General features: G+C 33.2%; 1 protein-coding gene across 5 annotated transcripts in view; it reads right to left on the reverse strand.

Annotated features, from left to right (window-relative positions):
• Positions 1-16,995, reverse strand: part of LOC129945467 (uncharacterized) — an 89,901-nt gene that overhangs the window by 38,710 nt on the left and 34,196 nt on the right. The gene's annotated exons all lie outside the window — the stretch shown is intronic.

Raw genomic sequence — 16,995 nt, forward strand, 5'->3', positions numbered from 1 at the left:
AGAAGAAAACATCTGAGACCTGATTTTGGTCGTCATGCGTGGTTATTATACGAGATGTGAAATTTACAAAGGCGACAGTGACAGAGACACCACGGCAATAGTATTCTATAGGGTGTTTTTTTTGACTGAATGAGAAGTTTCACTTCTTGTTGTCTATAATTTAACAGTTTGGAATGTCATCTGTTTGTTGACCGTTTTGTCCAGTTAGGTTTATGCTATTCACCATAAATCGCTTAAAAATTGTGGACATTTATTGTGAAAGGTCTTTCCGCGAAGTTCTTATAGACCATTTCATCCACTTTACGGTATTTAGTCAAGCTTTAAGGGCTTCGCTAATAGTGCTGAATGATTTCCATTTCCAAAAATTAATCAGAAAAATATCGATGACATTCTTTGGTTCCGGGGAAAGTTTGGCATACACAGTGCTTAACCACAATCTTCAACTAGTTTTTATGGGGCTATCTTAAATCATTGGCTTTTTCCGTAAAAATATGATGAAAAATTAGACTATGTTACTCGTAGCTGCGGCGGCAGTTGTTTAAAGTTTTCAAGCTCTTTAAAAAAAACACCCGATATCAAAGGAAACTCTACAGCAAACAATATAACACAAATATACAAATGTAGGGTATGACTAAAATCTCACGGTACAGGTTAAATAAACTAAACATTCATCTACATACATAAACACAGTATAACATAGTAATAAATTAATAATCTCTTCGAAACGTGCCTTCTAGTAATTTGTTTCTTCTTTATTTAAACAATTAATATGTAGTTTGGTTTGGATTAAATTGATTAAGCAACTAGAAGATTTCGTAAAAGAGTTTATTACAAGATATTCAAAGTCTTCAATTAATATGTTTATTTGTAGACCTAAGTAATTTAAGTTGACTGATTTTATTTGAGGAATGATTAAAATTTCAGAGATCAGTTTTAAGATGTATTCAGATTGAAGCTATGATTCCTTAAGACCGAAGGTTTTTTAAAACATCAGATAAGTTCATGTAAAGTATTTGAGATATTACTTTTAAAAATTAAAATACAACACACATACAAAGATTTTCAATGCTTTCGAAATTTAGAAATTGCTTTCTTAACTTCCCATAGGAAGTCATTGTAATCGGTCCGATTTGTCAAATTGAAAATTTGGACATTATTCGACGTTTCAAGGTCCCTAGAATCTAAATAAAAGGAAGAACAAACAATTTTTTTAACCTACAAAAACAAAAAAAAAAAAGTGATAAGAAATGGTTTTCATCTTTGAAAAAGTCTGAAAATATGTAGTTTGCTAAATAATTTAATCATTGTTCTTAGCTAGCTTTTGTAAAATGGCAGGAAACAAATACTCTACAGTCAAAATTATAAAAGAAAAAGAGGCTGGGTTTGAGACCCACAATGATAACTTCCCATCCCATCCGTCGATTTGTCTTGCTTAAAAGTTTGTCTATATGTACTCGTATCAATTTTTACCAAATTTGCGTACTATTTTTTGTAGATTTAATTTTTTATGAAAAAACGGACTGTTGGATTTTTATATAAAAATAACTGAATATCGAAAACAATATTTTCTGTGAAATAAATTAAGTTTGAAGCCAATATTTTTAATTTTTGAAAAGCTATTTGAGTCGAAAGTAAATTTTTACCAAGTTTTAGTATTGTTAGAGTTTTATTTTTTGTATAAAAACTGTCAATTCGATTTTTTTCAACATTTTATCGACTATTGAAAACAATATTTCTTAAAAGATAAAATTAGTTTGAAGCCATTATTTAAAATTTCTGAAAAGATATTTAAGTTGAAAATCAATTTTTACCAACTTTTGTTAAATTTTGTTTAGGTTTTTAATTTTTTGTACAAAAACTGTCAATTCGATTTTTCTCAAAATTTGTCCTAATGTTAAAAACAAAATGTCTTATAAGTAAAAATTATTTAGAAGCTATTATCTCTAATTTTTAAAAAGATATTTGAGTCGAAAATCATTTTTTACCAACTTTTGTTAATTTTTCGTAAAAGAAACTATCAATTCGAGTTTTTTCAAAATTTTACTGCATGTTGACAACACAATTCTTTTAAAGATAAAAGTAAATTAAAGCTAATATCTCAAAGTTTTGAAAAGATATTTGAGTCGAAAATCAATTTTTACCAACTTTTATAAACTTTTTTTTTAAGTTTCTATTTTTTTGTAAAAAAAACTGTCAATTCGAGTTTTTTCAACATTTCTCAGAATGTTGAAAACAATATTTCTTATAAGATAAAATAAGTTTGAAGCCTAACTTTTACGTTTTTGAAAAGATATTTGAATCGATATTCAATTTTTACCAACTTTAAGTAATGTTTTTTTTAGATTTTTATTTTTTATAAAAAAACTATCAATTCGATTTTTCTCAACATTTTATCAGATGTCAAAAACATTATTTTTCGTTCCACAAAATTGTTTTGGAGATGAAATCATATTTTAGTAGTAAGATTTTGGAGGTGACAACATTTTTTTCAGTTTTTTGATTTATAAAAAAAACCTTAAATGGATTTTTTTCAAAAAATATACTTCTTTGATTTCACGTCACAATGTATTATATAAAATTTAATTCAAGTCTCTAGCGTTTTTGGTTCGTAAGATATTTAGGGTTAGTCAAAATTTTCACCTTTTTTTTCAAACTGCTATGGTAAAAAAACCACAAACGCAATTTTCTTGAGAGCCCTTTCTGCCTTATTATCTGTATAACAAAATTTATTTGAAATCGATATCTCTTCTGGTTCTTGAGCTATGGACAACGAAAAAAACGTCGCGAACGTACGGACGTACAAACGTACGTACACACTCACTCACAGACATCTTTCTAAAAATCTTTTATTTCGACTCTAGGGACCTTGAAACATCGAGAAATGTCAAAATTTTCAATTTGACAAATCGGAGCCATTACAATAACTTCCAATGGGAAGTTAACAAGAATTGAATGCTACATTTGTCTTTTAATTATTTAGTAATCGAGTTAATTACAGTTGCTTTTGTTTTGGCCAACACTGCATATATAAATAAATAGATTTGCAAAAAAAAAGATAAAATGATTTAAAGAACCCAAATGATTTAAGTTTCAAAATTAAATTGTATTTAAAATTGAATTTTATCAAGTCAAAGTCACTAAAAGTCTTTAGCTTTTACAACTCTGGTTTTTCTGTTGAAGAAATTAAATTGTATCGTTTTTGAAGCTAACAATCAAATTCTGTCCTACAAATCCTGGTTTTCAAATACAACATTTAAAAATTAAAAAAAAGGCAATGCAAATCCATGATATTTTTTTTTAATAAAATGTGTGTAGGCTTTTCAAATTTTAAATCCCATCTTCAATATTCAGGTAAATCATTGTCAGTATAAAAATTGAACTATCAGTTTTTAACATTCACTTATCGCACTTAGTTTGAGAAAAAAATCTACACAGTTTATGCTTAAGCAATATTAAACGTAAAAACAGGGCTGGAATCGACTTAGATGATTTTTGATAAATGACATTCAAAATGGACGAACTTGATCTATGTTAGGCGATAGTCAAATTGATAGCTCTTAAATTTCAAAATAGCAAACAATAAATTTTGATAATTCTAATCTAACATTTTTCAATGAAATTGAATTGATTTAAATCGTCTTACGCAGACGAAAAGTTCTTTCAAAAAATGTAATAGACTCTTATCACCTTTGCTAATTTCTCCTCAGTTTAAAATATTCAATTCTCAGTTCTTATCACAAATCATAACTAGGGTTTCACATCAAGTTATTTAGACATACTGAAAAAAAAGAACATTAAAAATAGACATTTTTGTGGTTTTGGTCATATAGCTAAGACCCAAGTTCAGAATTAAAATAAGCAATAGAAATAAATTCTAAAACGTATTTTTTTAAAACTAAGTTTCAAGTTCTTAAACATTCAACTGTCAAAAAAAGACAGGGTGTGGTATGTTATTCCACATTCGCGTAGTACGGTTAAAGAACGAATATCATGACTTCACAGTACGACTCAAGGGTAAACTGATGAAACCTTCTAGCAGCACTAGTATTATGCTTAAGCTGTTTAAGGAGAACTGGCTATTAGACTATTCTTTAGAACACTGGTAAATAATTCTGAAGTAAAGAATGTTACGATATTGACCGAGTGATGTAAAAGAATCATTGTTGTTATTCTCACTAATCATTTAAAAATGTTGTTGTTAACAATTGTGACTTGTTTAAAAACATGGTTTTATACACTTTTTAAGATTTTAAAATTGATATATTTCAAAAACTTTGTATCTAAAAAACAAATTTAATGGATTAATCGATTAACTTAAAAATGTATCGGTCATAATTGTTAATTAAATGTCAATTTTTTGAAGTATTAAAAATAGTTGCAAAATTATTAACTGGAGATTTATTATAAAGCACAAAAGTTATTAAAAAATTATATCAGTTTACTTTCAATTTTAAAAGTTGTACTTTCAAAAATCATTGTAATTTTAAAATATACCTAACAAAAATAAAAAAAAAATTAACATAACTATTTATGGTCTAAGATTAAAATTTAAAAAACGTGACCTAATTGTTCGAAATAGAGTACGAGTTTCCACCCAAAAAGGTACCTCTGTTTCTTGAACTTTTCAAATCTTTTTAAACGTTGTCTCATTAACGAGTTGAACATTTATTTATGTCCATACTTTCTATCAACCATCAAGCAAATTATGATTGTTTTACCGCCTGAACTGTTCTCAAACTCAAAACTCAAACATTGCAACATTACTTTCCAGTCTATATACAAATAAAATGTCACATCGATTTAATATAATATGTGAATAAAGTGAACAAAATTGACTCCTCGATTATCTCAGAAAAGGTTGTTCAATGTTAACGTCAGCAGGAAGTTTAAATTTTCTTTTTTTTTTCTATCGAAGGACTAAAATCATTTCACCCTTCAAGCTTGAAGGTTGTTATCAAGGTAGCCCAATGATTATGTTTGCATTGAATCAGTGTGAAATGATAAAAAAGAAATGATTGATGGCAATGGCAAGACCATAAAAAAAAGGTACTTATCCTATCTATTTTATATAAAGTTGTTATCATAGTTTCGAAGCAACAACAAGCCTCGGATACGGACGGATTCACTGTTGACAACCCACGCAAACGAAATAAGGACAACGAACTTCGGATATGTACGTGGAATGTTAGGTCCCTTAACAGACCACGTGCAGCCGAACAATTAGCGGAAGCCCTAAACTGCTGCAAGGCAGATATTACAGCCATCCAAGAAGTGCGATGGGATGGACCGGGTAAACGCAAACTAAAAGACTGCGATATCTACTACGGCGACTGCTACCGAGAACAAAGACAGCGTCTATTTGGGTGTGGATTTGTTGTTGGAACTAGGCTCAGGCAAAAAGTCTTGAGTTTCAACAGTGTGAGCGAGCGCATCACGACAATCCGCATCAAGGCTAAATTCGCCAACATAAGCCTAATATGCGCGCATGCCCCAACAGAGGAGAAAGATGAAGACACCAAAGATATGTTCTTCGAGCTCTTGGACAAGACATATGAGCAGTGCCCTGGCTATGACATTAAAATTGTCTTAGGAGATTTTAATGCCAAGCTAGGAAGAGAAGACATCTTTGGTGGCATAATCGGGAGATACAGCCTGCACGACACCACCTCCGACAACGGATTCAGGCTGGTCGATTTCGCTGCGGGGCGAGACGTTCTGGTAGCTAGTACGCAGTTCACGCATCTTAATATCCACAAGGGGACATGGAAATCTCCTGATCAATCAACCGTCAACCAGATTGACCACATTGCGATCGACGCACGACACTTCTCCAGTATCCAGGATATCCGAACATTCCGAGAGGCCAACATTGACTCGGACCACTACCTCGTTGTAGCCAAGGTACGGCTACGGATATCCCGATCCAAGCCAAAACAAGGAGGTACTGTCAGAAGATTCGACGTTAGACGGCTACAATCGCAAGAGACTGCCATGTCCTTTTCCGATCGAGTCTCTAGTAACCTCCTAAGGAGTCCTATGCTTCCTGCATTAAGCATTGAAAACCAGTGGCAACATTGCCTTGCAGCCATCAGAGATGCCGCCTCTGAAGTGCTAGGTTTCACACGGCCACCACAGCGAAACCCCTGGTTTGACGACGAATGCCGGCAAGCGCACGCAGCGAAACAAGAGGCATACAAAACGGCGCTGCACAAAAGGACTAGAGCTGCTCGCGAGCTCTACGAGCAGAAGAGGAGAGAGGAACACCGGCTTCTTAGACGGAAAAAAAGAGAGCATGAGAAGCGCGCGATCGAGGAGATAGAGGGATGTCACAACAGGAATGAGGTTCGTAAATTTTACCAAAAGGTAAAAAAAACCTCCCAAGGGTACCAGCCACGAACCGAAGCCTGTAAAGACGATCAAGGGAACATCGTAGTAGAACCACAGTCGATGCTGAGAATATGGAAAGATCACTTCTCCAAATTATATAACGGCGATGACGAACCGAATTCCGCTGTAAGGGAGATAGAACCACTCAACCTCGGCGACGCAGATCAACAATTCCGCCTACCCGACCTTGACGAAGTGAAGATAGCTATATCTAAACTTAAGTCAAACAAAGCTGCTGGAGCTGACGGCATCACCGCCGAACTATTCAAAGCAGCAGGCGATGACTTGGTAGGGAGCATGCACCAACTCATCTGCAAAATTTGGTCGGAAGAAAGCATGCCCGATGAGTGGAATCTCAGCATAGTGTGCCCGATACATAAGAAAGGAGACCCTCTAAACTGCGCCAACTACAGAGGCATCAGTCTCCTTAACATTGCGTATAAGATCCTCTCTGCCGTATTATGTGAACGTCTGAAGCCATTCGTCAACAACCTGATTGGTCCTTATCAGTGTGGCTTCAGACCAGGAAAGTCCACTATCGACCAAATATTCACACTACGGCAGATCTTGGAAAAAACCCAGGAGCTTCAAATCGATACCCACCATCTCTTTATCGATTTTAAAGCCGCGTATGACAGCATCTATAGGGAAGAGCTCTACCGAGCAATGTCTAGTTTTGGCATCCCTGTCAAACTTATCCGTTTGTGCAGAATGACGATGGAGAATGCACGCTGCTCTATCAAGGTCGGAAAAGATCTTACCGATGCATTTGATGTCAAAAAAGGTTTTAGACAAGGCGATGCACTGTCATGCGACTTCTTCAACATCGTTCTGGAAAGAATTGTGCAAAACTCAACCGTAAACACTAGAGGCACAATCTTCCAAAGATCCATCCAATTACTCGGATACGCAGATGATATTGACATAATTGGAAGATCAAAGCGTGATGTCAGTGGAGCGTTTTTGAGCATTGCGAAGGAAGCGAAGAAGATGGGTTTAGTGGTCAATGAGGGCAAGACCAAGTATATGCTGTCATCAAAAAAGGACACTGAACGACGACGTCTTGGACAAAACGTCACCATGGACAGCTATAACTTTGAGGTAGTTAAGGACTTTGTCTACCTAGGCACCGCTATTAATGCAGACAACGACACCAGCGCTGAAATCAAACGAAGAATAACTCTTGCAAATCGCTGCTTCTTTGGACTTAGAAGGCAATTGAGAAGTAAAGTCCTCTCTCGAGCATGTAAAATCACCATCTATAAGACACTCATCATCCCGGTTCTCATTTATGGCGCTGAGGCCTGGACCCTGTCAAAGAAAGATGAGAGCGTCTTAGGATGCTTCGAGAGAAAAATTCTTCGGGCGATTTTTGGTCCCGTACGCATAGATGGAGAATGGAGGAGAAGATATAACGACGAGCTGTACGGGCTGTACAGCGACACTGACCTAGTTAGCAGAATCAAAGTCCAACGGCTTAGATGGCTAGGTCATGTAGAGCGGATGGACATCAACGCTCCAGCCCGGAAGGTCTTCGAATCCAATCCCGAGGGACGGCGCAGTAGAGGAAGACCGCGACTCAGGTGGCGCACCCAGGTGGGAGAGGACCTCAACCAACTTGGCGTGCGAAACTGGAGACAGCTAGCTAGGGACCGAGCTGGCTGGAGACGCTTGTTGGTTGAGGCCCAGGTCCGCCCCGGACTGTAGCGCCACCTTAAGTAAGTAAGTAAGTGTTATGGTACGTTTGAATAGATTATCATTTCGAAAATCACAATCACTCGAATGCATATACAGGGAGATATACTAAGCCTTGATACAAACAAATACCTCTTTTATACCACTTTAGCTTTTAGTTAAATTTAAAAATATAAAGTTCAATGATTTTTGTTGAATTTTGAGTTTTTAAGGGAAGACATTTTGCATTAAGAAGATATTCAGTACCTAACAATTTGTCTGTTTGCTTGTTTGTTTGTTTGAACGTGATATTCTCTGGAACTACTAGTCTGATTTGAAAAAATCTTTGAGTGTTAGATAGCAACCTTTAGAGATGCCACATCTGAGAGTCTAGTTGCCACACGGCCACCAAAGGAAACCTCTCTTGGTTTGACGACGATTGCGGGATGCGTTCGTAGCAAAGGAACGTCGTAGTAGAAATGCAGTGTATATGTTGAGGATAATGAAAGACCACTTTACCATATGCCTATCTTTTAAAGTTGTCTTACTATTACCTTTTTTATGATAACCACATTTGTTCTAAAATAAATCAAGCGTGTAACGCCGCGCCACGGGGCTCAGCAAGTCCTTAATCATTAAGGTCTTCAAAAGATTGTCTAAAGCCTAAACCTTTTTTATTACAATATTTCAGTATCAAAATACTAATTTTGAATTAAATTTGAACAATTTCATCGCTTGATTGAAAAGTGTTTCCATTTTCAGTTTTTAACTATAAAATGTAACAAAAAGCTGTCAAAATAGCACGCAAATCAAAATAAAATGAATGCACTTGTTTAGTCACTTTAATCCAACACCGATAAGAAAATAATTTATTCAAGAAAAAAATGTTTGAGTTTATTGGAAAGTTTTATTTTTGCTTCACACAAGACGCCGCCAAATTTCTTTCTTAAAAGTTTCCTTTTCTCAATCTAATTAAGTATGATCTTAAAGAGTTCCACATTTTGGATAGAAAACAAATTCTCTGTTTGAAAAGTTGTAAATAAAGAAGAAGCCTTTTAAATTAAAGAAAACAAACATAACTGAATATAAATTACTCAATTGTTACATCTTTGTGAAACCTTTTTTATTTTTGAGAATGTCATGAATTTATTTCCGTCTGTTTTATTTTAATTAGCATTTTTAGGAACATTTTAAGGCACGTGCTTGAATATTCGCTTTGAAGCATTTTTAAATTTTTAAATTTTTAATTTCTTTCCCGACTCCGACTTCGAGACTTTCGATACATCCTGATTAAGGTAAAATGTGTTGTATGTATTTATTTTATTGGCAAAATTAATGGCCAACATTTCTAAGGATTCAAGACTTTAATTTTTTTTTGTTTTTGGTTTAGGTTGGGAATATTTTTGTTTTGTATATTTCCTTTAAAAAAAATATACTTTATCTCTCGTTTAAACTTTTCTTTGTTTTGTTTAGCTTTTGGTTTTATTGTTTTCCGAACAAATAGGCAAGAATCATTTCCTTTCCAAAAAACAAATATACGAAGTCGACTTTTTTCTTTTGTGATTTGTAACATAACTTTTGTCAATAAAAAAATATTTGTTTTGTTTTTCTTTCTGTAAAAATAAAAAGAACAAAAATACAAAATTTTCTTTGTTCATTTGGTTTTATTTTTCCAACACTGCCAATTGTTTGTACGTATTTTTAACATTGCGCTATTATACCCAAACCAAACAAATCGGTCCATTTTTTCAATGAAATATACAAATAAGCTTTTTAAGTTTTGTTGATGCTTATTTTGTATTTATATGAATACTTACACATTTGTTCATATTCATTTAAGGGATTATTAATTATTGTTTTAAATTTCAAACAAATTCTCTTTTGACAATTAACATTTTAATCAATATTTTTAATTGGCATTAATATTTTAATAAATAATTAAGAACCTTTATTTGGTTTTAATACCAACATATTAGTATGTGTTTATATTACAATAAACTTTGAGGTAGCATTGTAAAGGTTAGTTTAATTCAATGACAACATTTTCAAAAGTATAGTTTTAGACTTGTGAATATTCAACAAAAGACAGTTTGTTCAGGTCGTTTAAGTTCATATCAATAAAATCACTTTTGAGTTTCGTGTAGAAAAATTCGATACATTGTTGCATAAGCTAAACAATATAGGACACAAATGACTGCCTTGCGGAATACCAAAAGTAACACACTCAATAAATAAGACAATCTGAAGTAACTAAGAAATTCTTAGCCTGAAATACGTAGAAGGAAAATCTACCCCCATTTATTATTTGATATAAATAAATAAATTGGGTGGCGCAAAAGTCCGTTTGAGAACTATGGCACTGACAACTCTCAACCATTCCTGTGTGCGAGTACTGTTGTGAGGGATGGAAGGGACCTACAGTTTTAAGCCGAATCCGAACGGCAAATTTGAGAAAGCACTTTTCATGACAAGAATTACTCTTGGAGAATTTGTCAATTCCTCGCAAGAGGCAGTGCCCGTGAAAAAACTTTAGGTGGCATAGGCAGGGATCCAACCCAAGACCACTCGCATGACAGTCCAACGCACCAACCATCATGCCACGGGTTTGATAATGAACAATATTTTATTAATGATATCAATTGGAATACAAATTTTCATTTGGGTTTCCTTACTACAACCTGGCCCTAAAGCGCTTAATATTGTAAAATAAAAGTGAAGTTTTAAGTTCTATAACCCTCATCTGTCATTAAGAAAAATCTGATATACATTTGATGAAAGTCCATGACCAAAGAATGACCAAAATTAAGGTTGCCTGCTTATATCCTGTACCTATTGGAAATTTCTCAAAAGCACAAACTTTTAAACACAGAAATAGCAAAATAAATGTATGAATACAAAAACTCTCGTTGGAATAGTCTTCTTTCGTCCTTTGAGAAATAAAGTAAAAAGTTTTTTAGAAAGTTGTAAAGATTATCAAAAAAACGGGGTTTAGGTATTCCACCTCTCAAAACACATCACAATCTGTTAATAACAGTTAAAAAAAAAGACAAACTTGTTAGCTTCAAACTTCTCAAAACATCACGAGACAACATGCTCCGGCATTGACGTTATAAGTAACAAACTTTTGAAAGCTGTCCCGATACCAGGCTTCCGATACCGTCCCTAAATTTTCAGTGTTTGTCTTTCACTTAGCTACTTTCCAGATTGTTGGAAAACTGCTATTGTTTTACAAAAATTGCAAAGCCTGGCCTATAAGCCTACTGAGTTCTATAAGCAAAATTAATCAAAGAAATTATTGATCATCAACTAGATGCAAACAATATTCTGCCTGATTATCAATTTGGATTCAAATCCTTTCAAAACACCAGACATCAAATTTTCAGAATAAATAACCACATAAAATAAAAATTCAGAAATTAAATAATTAAAATTAAACCCAATGAGCACAGTTAAAATTATCCAAAGCTTTTTAGATGGCAGACATTTTTTAGAAAGAGTTCAAAACAATAAATATTCTTTGCAAAATATTTCATATGGAATTCCTCATGGTACAGTACTTGGTCCAACTCTCTTACATCAGATACATTTATGAAAGAATTAAGACACCAATACCTTCATCTATTTATGAAAATTAGTTTTTACTTGTTATGTAAAGGGCGCTTAAATTTTAATGGCAGATGTTGAATGTGAACCACTCCGAGAAATGTCAAGTTTTTTCGTACGTTTCGTTTGAGATTTTTTAATTTAAGTCTAATTCAATTTTAACTATGGAAAGATGCACAATAGATCAACGCGTTTAAGTTATTCAGGCTTATAATGAAAGTGTGTGTTCTCAAATAAAAATGCATATCTTGCACTTCGTAATTTTTACGGTCAATACAATCGCCATAATGTACGTAAAGTCGGAAATATCTTGCAAAAAATTGAAAGCCGTCGGTTCGGCGTGCCCGAAAATTGCACCCCTCACGGTCGTCGTCGATGAACATTATACATAAGAACTAAAACCTCTTGACGATTTTAAGCATCGTCTGTGTTCAGAAATGGAAACAGTGGATGAATAAATTTTGAAGAAAATCATCTCCATGATGAGGCACATTTCCACCTCACTAGATTCGTCAATAAGTAGAGAACAATTATTAACTTAAGTTATTGTATCGGGTCCGATTTGTCAAATTGAAAATGTTGGCATTTCTAGACGTCCGTACGTTTGCGAGGTTTTTTTTCGTCTTCCATAGCTCAAGAACCAGAAGAGATATTGACTTGAAATAAATTTTGTTATACAGATAATAAAGCACAAAGATGCTGAAAGGGCCCTCAAGAAAATTGCTTGTGGGTGGTTTTTTTTACCATAGCAGTTTAAAAAAAAAGGTGAACATTTTGATTAACCCTAAATATCTTACGAACCAATAAAGCCAGAGACATGAATTCAATTTTATATTATGTATTGTAACGTGATACCAAACAAATATATTTTTGGAAAAAATCCATTTAATTTTTTTTTATAATAAATCAAAACAACTGAATTAAAATTTTTGTCACCTCGAAAATTTTTCGAATGCAATATGATTTTATCTCCAAAAAAAATTTGTGCAACGAAAAATAACATTTTTAATATCTGGTAAAATTTTGAGAAAAATCGAATTCACAATTTTTCTATAAAAAATAAAAACCTGAAAAAAACCATTACTCAAAGTTGATAAATATCAACTCAAATATCTTTTCAAAACTTTGCGGTATTGGCTTAAAACTACTTTTATCTTTTAAAAAATATAGTTGTCAACATTCAGTAAAGTTTTGAGAACAATCTAATTATCAGTTTTTTGACAAAAAATAAAAACCTAACAAAAAAAAAACAATATTAAAACTTGGTAAAAATTTACTTCCGAATCAAAAATATTGTCTTCAAACTTTTGTATTTATCAGAAAATATTGTTTTCAATATTCACTATAGTTTTTTTATAAAAATCCAACAATCCGTCTTTCATAAAAAAAATAAGATCTACAAAAAATAGTACGCGATTTGGTAAAAATTGATGTTCGGTTCTTGATATCTCTCAAAATATTTTCATTAGTTGAATGTGTAAAAATTTAGAAATGCTACTAAAATTGGTACAAATTTGTTTTCGACTAAAAATGTATTTAACAAAACTGATTTTCAAACTAAACTATTTCTTTATATAAAAAATATAGTTGGTAGTCTTAAATTTTTTAAGAATAATTCAACGGACAACTTTTTTAACCCAACACGAAAACCTACAAACTTTAAAGCAAAACAAATCGACAGAAATAATTTGTGTTATATTCAAAACCAACATCGGCCCTTAAAATCTAACCACCCTTAATTTTTTGAATCATTTGATTAATAAGCGGGTTTCCAGAGGTTTCACAATTTAACAAGAAGGTGTAAGTCAGTTTATTAATTCTTAGAGAAATCGAATAAACATTTGGCTTCTCATGTAAGTCCACGGTGGAATAATATCGTGGAAGGTTAAGCATAATTTTAAAAAGTTTCGGTTGTGATACTTGCAGTTTTTTAATTCAACTTTTTGAATAATCATTTTACTGTCTTTGCTAAGACAGTACTTTTTTTGTGACATTGCTAGCTTTTTGCAGATATGTTCTCTAAAAGTGACTTTTTGGTCTCAATAAATTCCAAAATATTTCACACTTGGATCCCAGTTAACATTTACAAACAAGATTTTCTGTTTCTACTGAAAAAGATAGATTGTAGTTTGCTAGCATTCAGTTCCATTTTAAATTTTGTTTAGTAATTTGTCATCAATTCTATCGCATTTTTCAAATTTGTCTCAATGTTAAAACTAAATTCATGCAATGAAAAGACTTCTGTATCATCTGCAAACTTATTGGTCTGGGAACTGCCTCTTGCGAGGAATTGACAAATTCTCCAAGAGTAATCCTAAAGTAATAAAAAAGTGCATTCTCAAATAAGCCATTCGGATTCGCCATGTAAACTGTAGGTCCCTCTATTTCTGCAATTACTCGCACACAGGAATGGGTGAGAGTTCTAAGTCATTAGGTCCTATTTCCCAACGGACTGTTGCGCCACCTAATTGTATTTATTTATAAACTTATTAGCTTTTTGGGAGTTTTGACGGTTTTCCAGGTTTAGGAATCGGTATTACGTTTGCATATTTCCAATTCAATGGAAAATATTGAGTTTAAAGACACGAGTTCAGACACGTAAGAAGTTCGAGGCCTGTTGTGGTAGTTTTTTAAGATATATGATATTTTGACTTTTAAAAAATGGTGTATTTAACATCCTTTCCGGATATCAACTGATCCTTAGGAGTTTCAGTGATTTGTAAGTGAACTGTATTTGCTATTTCTAAAGTGTTGAGATACTCAATGATTTTTCAAAAAGGTTGTATCTGAATTTAGATAAACAACTTTATCATTATTTTTAAGGTTAGGTATTTGTCTGTTTTTATTTGTTTGATAATTTTAGCTATGTTCCAAAAAGGTTTAGCATTCTTTTACAACTAATCAAATTTCTGATTCTAATATTTATTTCGAAATTTACTTATTTCCACAGCAATCTTTTTGCTATAAAATTAAAGTTTGTATTAAAAAAAAAAAACATTTATTAGATTTTTCCAACAATATTACTTTGGTTTCAAGTTTTTCAGGTTTCTCGATTTTCTGTTCGATTCTGGGTTCAAAACAGATTTTGGATTATCGGGATTTTGTATTTTTTTGATTTCTATTTTTGATTTTTTGCCCCAACCCAATATTTTTCCTTTTCATCTAAATTTTCATTTCTTTTATCGACTGTTTTTGTGTAAAAATAATTTTAAAAAGCTCCCCTTCCAATTGAGTTTTGAAATTAAATTTCCAAGTAAACTAACCCTATAGCTAGTTATTATCTGTAAATACCTTTTTAAAAACAAATCTTGAACGCTACACTGAACTGACAACATCCGACAGAAAAGGTTAATTCAATTTATACGCACAGAATACTAAACAAAAACAAATTTTTTAATATCCCCCCAAGAAAGGTAAAATAAAGAGGATTTTTTTATAAACAATGGTCAGCAATAACAACAACAACAACAACTCGAACATTAATCAAAGTTTTTTCTTATGAATAAGAAAGACAGAAAATTGTGTTTGTTAAAAGAAAATTAATAAATCAAAAACATTTACTAGCTCAAGGGAGAAAATAAAAATCTCTGTTTTACTTACATAGCTATAGCTTGGAGTATTCGAAATGTTTTTGCTGTGATTCTATTTAAAATAAAAATCCAATACAAATAATTTCAAATTCATTTTTAATTAATCCAACACCATAAAGTTCAAACTGCCAACCAACAAAAGAACTGGAAAGAAGATTATTCCTCCTTCAGACAACTCTGCAATTTTTAATCCTTTTATAATCCGAAACAACGATGCTGAAAATTCTCCACACACCAAAATCTTAAATTTAATCCAATTGGATATTTAATCCTGTTTCTTTTTTTAAAACACCCACAAAAGATCCAAAGGATATACAAAAGGGATGTTTATTTCTTTTAACTCTTTTTCCAAATGCATCCAAAAAGTCAAATCACATCTGCACTGAATTGCAATTGCATCCACTCACGGAAAATGTATTTTATCACCGAAAAAATAAGAAAACCAAATAAAAAATGTCTCAACTAATTCGTGCTTTCCTTAATATGGGAGGTAAGAGTGCAGAGGACTAAAAAGCAAAACAACGTCAAGGATTCTCTAAAGAGCACAACTGACGATATTCGTTTATAATTTTCTTAGCCCAGTGTTTGAGAACCAACTACCGCTCAGTGAGAAGGCACGACAACGACTGACTAGAACCTGTTGAATCGTTCCTTGTTTACAGTAAATTTTCCCTTTCGCAGGACTTTCTTTTTTTTCGGTCTTGTCTTGTTAGGTCGTTCGTTGTTGTTGTTGCTGTTGTTGTCATTGTCGTCATCCCACTTCTGAACTCTGAAGTTGAGTGTTGAGGGTCTTACGCGCTGACACATGTACCTACCTCTCAAGCCTGCAAAATACATCAGTTTTCCCTGTCCTGTCCTGTTCTGTTCTGAATCCTGACAGGACATCATCAGGGTGTCCCTGTGGAGGAGGGTGATGGCTAAGGCCAAGAACCTGCGCAGCGCATCACCCATCATCAACATTCCGTCTGCCATAACACATCGTACAAACTACAAACGCTCAACGCTCAGGTGAAATTCATTCATCATTCTTGCGCGCTTATACAGGGACTAGAAATGAGAAGCAAGAAACGATAAACGTGAGTCCTGAGAAGGATAACGTATTTTCTGCTGTTGAATCGAATCGATGTGGTTTGCCTCGATGATTTTTAAGGATACCTACATATTAGCAATTAATTACAGAAAATTGCAAGGGTGGTCGATTGGAAAATGGAAGGGGTGTCTTTTAATTGCGGCAGAAGTGGTATTTGGAGAGGTTGTAGGCAAATGAGTCTGGTGGGTGGCAGACACACCCACTTGTTGCTGTGCAGTGGTACATCAAATTGGTTGTGAAATGTTGAAACAAATTTTCTTTTTTGTTTTGTTTATGCATTCCTCTTTTTTGCTCCATTCCATTCGATTCGATTGTTCGATGTATAAGAGTTGGGGTGGCCTCTGGGGCGTATGAGTAATATTTTCAATTTATATTTAACTCTAAGTAATTATTATTAAATTGACATTTGGCATTGTGCTATACCGTATAACCGTATCTGTATAAAAAGTCACAATATATGTAAAGCTTTGGTTACTGGAGCTTAAAATACATATTACAAGGGATCATCGGATACGAGACCGAGGTTGGCTATTTATTTGAATAGCTTTGCGGGAGATACAATCCAAAACAAGATAAGCCCTACGCTACGTATGACAAAAAAAAACCACCTAGGCACTTAAATTGCTGGAGGCCCCCTTCCAAAAAATACAG

The sequence above is a fragment of the Eupeodes corollae genome, chromosome 2, assembly GCF_945859685.1.
Source record: "Eupeodes corollae chromosome 2, idEupCoro1.1, whole genome shotgun sequence".
NCBI lineage: Eukaryota > Metazoa > Arthropoda > Insecta > Diptera > Syrphidae > Eupeodes > Eupeodes corollae.